We start from the raw sequence: 5,432 nt of genomic DNA, 5'->3' as shown, positions 1-5,432 counted from the left end.
CAGTCCTCTTGGGGACCCCCGACTGTCTGTTGTCAAAGACTGCTTGAGGACTCAGGGTCCAGTTTGTGAAGGAAGAAGGTGGAGAGAGAAGGTAAGATCCAGGGAAACTTTTTTTGTTTTGTTTTGTTTTGTTTTCGAGACAGGGTTTCTCTGTATTGCCCTGGCTGTCCTGGAACTCACTTTGTAGACCAGGCTGGCCTCGAACTTAGAAATCCGCCTGCCTCTGTCTCCCGAGTGCTGAGATTAAAGGCATGCACCACCACACCTGGCTTTTTTTTTTTTTTTTTTAATCCAGGGAAACTTTGAGGGAGCCCCTCAGCTCTCCTCATCTTTGTCTCGGGAGTCCATCTTCCAGAACACCCACCGGAGGCCAACCTCACTATTACCCAGGTTTTACCCAGGGCAATACTATTTGGGTGCTGGGAATTGAACTCAGGACCTCTGGAAGAGCAGCCAGTGCTCTTAACCACTGAGCCATCTTTCCAGTCCTTTCTTTCTTCTTTCTTTCTCTTTTCTTCTCTTCTCTCTTCTCTCTTCTCTCTCTCTTTTGCTTCCTGGATCCTGAGAAGAGCGGATGGGTGTGTTGTCCTCAACAGAGGCCTCAACCAATGAGGCTGCTGACTGTGGACAGAAACCCCTACACCCACGAGCCAAAATCAACCTTCTCTCTTTGGGAGCCTCACTCTGTGACAGAGCTGATGTGGGCTTTCTGAAGTCACATGGAAGGGCAGTCATAATGTATCCCAGCTCTTGGATACCCAAGATTTGGTTTGCAGGGTCCCACCCCCTCCCTGTCACCTCCCAGCCTGTCTGCTTTGCCTGTACCAAAGAATAAAGGCAGAACCTTGGGCCCTCCTTCAATCCCCAAGGACTCAAAACAAACTCCTTACATTTCAAGAAAAGCTGGCCCAAGCCCTCTCTCCTTTGCTGACCTAGCCACCCGTCAAACCACGCTTGTCTTCAGTCACCCAGGCCAGGAAACCACACTGTGCCGCTTCACCCAGCTGGCTCCAACCTTGTCCCAGGGCAGGCTGGCTCCGCAACTCTGGCCTTCTCTCCAAGCCCCCTCTCTTAGGCCACGAACCCCAGCCTAAGCGGTTTCCATCTCGATGTTACTGTGGCCAAGAAAACAGGAAGTGTCTGAGTCACCCCTTGTCCTCCTGGGCTTTGCCTCTTTAGAGTCAGGGAAGGACAAGGAGGGAAAGAGGTTGGCTTCACAGAGTGAGAACCTCTTGCTGGGCTCTCTCTTTCAGCTTGTGGGACCTAAGAGCCTTACTCAAGTTCTTGGGACTAGAGAAGGACATTGCCTTAGGATATGGACTTCAAGGATATGGACGCAAGAAAGCTTTAAAACCACTGATACCTGGACTCACAATGGCAAGTCAAGTTAAAGGGGCTTTGTTTTCAAATTTGGGGTGTGTGTGTGTGTGTACAGAGGTCAGAGGACGGCTTTGTGGAGTCCAGGGTTCCATGGGTCATGGTTGACAAGCTTGCATCATGGTGGCAAGCACCTTCACCTGCTGACCCATCTCACTGGCCTTGTTTGTTTTATTAAGCCAGGGTCACCTGCAGCCAATGCTGGCCCCAAATTCCCCAGGTAGCTAAGGCTGACCTTGAACACCTGACCTTTCTCCCAAGTGCTGGGATTGCAGTGTGTGCCGTCCCTCTCATTTGTGCAGTGCAGAGGGTTGATTCTAGGGCTTTGTGCACACTAGGTGAGTGCTCTACCAAGCTGAACTCCAGCCCTCGGTTTCCTGAATGCCTTTTGACCTGTTTTCACCTCTGCAGAGTGTGGCTAATCATACACCATGAGGTGATTCTGTGAGTATCACAGTCACTGGACTCATAAACTCAAAATCCTCTTGTCAAACCCTATGCCATCCAGGCACAGTTCTGGGCACTGGAAAGAAAATAACAGCAACAGCCAAGATGGCATGGACAGAGAGGGTCCCCTGTCACATATCTCTGAACTCACAGGCTGTATGAAATAGGCCTTAGGACTTCAAAGCCACCATCTGCCGTGCTCCCTCATCTCCCCAAACTGTCTGATGGCTAGCAGAGACACACTGACCCTGAGGTCCTCAGAAGTCCTCAGTTGCCATTCTAGAATTCCCCCTCCCCCTGCAGATGCTGATCCTTTCTCTTCCTTGTCACTGTGGGCTATGGGATGGGGAAGAAGGAGAAGGGGACCCTGGGAAACCCAAGTCCTGAGCTATCCCTCAAAGGAACACACATCACATCATACATAAGATAATCTTCCCTACCAAGCTGAGGTATGGTTCATGCTAGCATCTGGGTCACTATGGCCTAATTCAGCCCCTCACTGGTCGGTCACATGTGGCAAGTGGCCGCCGTTATTGGGCAGCTCAGGTTCAACCTAACCATAAACCCCAACTTGCTAGTCCCAACAATAGCATAACTACAGTTGAGTGCCATAGACGCCGCTGGTTGGTGATTAAATGTGTGGGATTTTGTTTCCTTTCTGCTCCACTTTCTTGGGGAAGAACTAAGGGGCCTTTGCGGGTGTTAATTCCACCTGTTCCAGGAGTTTAATGTTTGCCTCAGAATCCTGAGTCCCAAGGGAGATCATCATGTCTAATTCAAGAAACAGGAAATGGGTGAGCCTTTGTGTGTAAGGATCAAAATGGAGGGGCTGGAGAGATGGCTCAGCAGTACTGAGTACTGGCTGCTTTTCTAGAAGTCCTGAGTTCAATTCCCAGAAACCACATGGTGACTCACAACCATCTGTAATGGGATCTGATACCCTATTCTGGTGTGTCTGAAGAGAGAGACAGTGTACTTACATTATATATATATATATATATATATATATATATATATATATATGAAGTTGGGGTTAGAGCTGTAGCTCAGTTGGTAGAGTGTTTGCCTGGCATGTATGAAACCCTGGGTTCAATTCCTAGCACTGCATAGAATTTGGTTCATGCCTGTCATCCCAGAAATCAAGAGTCAGAGGCAAGTTCAAGGTTATCCTTAGTTATATAGCGAGTTTGAGGTCAGCCCAAGCTACATGACACCCTGTGTCTGCGCTCCGGTGTGTGTTTGCAGTGGGTCACTCGTTACCAGAAGGATAGGGAGTGGGGTCTGGTGATGACTGGCCCTGACCAGCTGACCCTCTTCTTGACATGAGTGGCAGAAAGGTTCTAGAAAAAAGCGACTGACCTGGAGGCTTCTTCCTCTTCTGTCAACATTTCTTTTTATCCTTTTCCTGTCAGCCATCTTCTCTGCTTGTCCCAGGACCAGTGAGCTGAGAGTCCAAGTGGAAAGGCCAGAGTCCGCCTGCATGCCTGTGGGATGCTTCGGTCCGCATAGCTCTTAAAGGTGGGGCCTGGGAGAAAGGGTTGCAGCATCCAGTTTGCTCACCTGAAGGCCAGCCACACCGGGGGAGACCCTTTCCCTGTCTGCGTTTTGTGACTGGGTGGCTCTGGTTACCTGCCTGTGGCTTCAGATGCCAGCCCCTTCCACTCAGCGTGCCTTGTGAGATGTATAACTGCAAGTGATAGAGATTTCCAGGCTGAGGAGGCTGCAGCAGGCTCTCTGGGGCAAGGGGTTGGTAGCCAGTGCCTGCAGCTGGGCTTTATAAAGAGGCAGTCATGCTGGACAGGTGTGTGGCGAGTGCTGAGTCTGGCAGGCCAGTCTCCACTTTCAGCAGGATTTAGTCAGGGTTCAAGCAGCCCTCTCTCTCCAAAGCCTGAGATAAGTCCTTGGCAAGAGTCTAGGCTTCCTTTTGGAGTAGAGGGAGGGGAGGAAGAGATGAACAGAAAACCATCTGGGCTTTAAGAGCTCTCGTGGTCCAGGTGGGCAAATCAAGGCCTCTGGGAAAAGAGGAGACGTGTACTGATTCAGGCTCTGTGTGGAATGCTTTCCTTCAATGTTAAAATTACATGGTGTGTGTGTGTGTGTGTGTACAATCTTGTGAGGATCAGAGTACAATCTATGGGAGTCAGTTCTTTCCATCTACCGTTCAGATCCCAGGGAACCAAACCTCTAACGTTCGGATCCCAGGGAACCAAACTCAAGTTGTTAAGGCTTGGTGGCAAGTGTCTTGCCTTTGTAGACCAGGCTGGCCTCGAACTCAGAAATCCACCTGCCTCTGCCTCCCAAGTGCTGGGATTAAAGGCGTGAGCCATCACCACCCAGCTTGAACATTCTGTTTAAACTGGTTCTTCACCTCTTCCAGAGGTGGGGCTTGTCGCCACGTCACAGACAAAAAAATGAAGGATCAGAGGCTGGAGTGAGGGTAGGGCACTTGTGGAGGCTGAGGCTGTATGGTAGAGCTAGTCTCCATATAGGCAGGGCACCTGAGAACCTCCAGACTGGGTCTCTTCTCAGCTGCTCCCCTCTCCTCAGGATGGGGCAGAGGTACAGGTTGGGTGGGCTGGCGGTGTGAGGCTCAGGAGAGAGAGAAATGAGCCTTTGGTGTTCTGTTATTTGGAGCAGAGGGGCAGTTGGCGTCCGTCCCTGTGCCCAGGTGTCGTGGGGCTCAGCTGCTTGCTCCTGACTTTTGTGTCCCTTTCAGATCCAGGATCAGCTGTGGCTTTGAGGTGTCAAAAAAAATTAGAGGCACGTGAGACACTCACAGCCCCACGCCCTCCTACGCACAGAACTTTCTTGGTACCTTCCTCACTTCCTTCCGTAGTGGGGAGAATGCCCATTGTAATCCTTGAGGTAGGACAGTATTCTTAGAGACCCTGGGGGTCCAAGCATCCTTCTGTGCTTGCAGGTGCACATTATTAGCCATAGGGATCCTAGCCTACGGGGTTCTGTGGCTCAGCCAGACTAAAGAAGTGCGCTCTTTCTCTCTCTCTTGCTCTCTCTCTCTCTCTCTCTCTCTTTCTCCCCCCCCCCGCCCCCGACTTACTGTGGGGGATGAAGACGTGTCTCACTACTTAAGAGCACTGGATGCTCTTTCCAGAGAACTCAAGTTTAATTCCCAGCACCCACATGTCAGCTCACATATCTCTAACTCCAGTTCCAGGGCTTCTGACACCCTCACACAGACATACACGCAGGCAAAACACTAATGAATATAAACTAAAAATAAATTATATATTTTAAAACACATTACTGTGTGTATAAACACACGCACACACACACACACACATATATATATGTATATATATATATGTTGAGCTTGTATTACCCTTCCCAGCACTCACCTCAAGCAGCTGTGGCTCGGCTCCAGCTCAGAGGATCTGTTGCCTCTGGCCTCTGGGTGTACACACGCACGTGCACACACACACACACATATATATGTGTGTGTGTATACATATATATATATATATATATATATGTGTGTGTGTGTATACATATATATATATATATATGTGTGTGTGTGTGCGTGTGTGTGTGTACGTGCATGCGTGTGTACACCCAGAGGCCAGAGGCAACAGATCCTCTGAGCTGGAGCC

This window comes from Mus caroli, unplaced genomic scaffold (assembly GCF_978045245.1).
Source record: "Mus caroli unplaced genomic scaffold, Mus_caroli_1 scaffold_11, whole genome shotgun sequence".
Taxonomy (NCBI): Eukaryota; Metazoa; Chordata; class Mammalia; order Rodentia; family Muridae; genus Mus; species Mus caroli.
The sequence above is the reverse complement of the archived record's forward strand: the minus strand, read 5'-3'. Positions refer to the sequence as shown.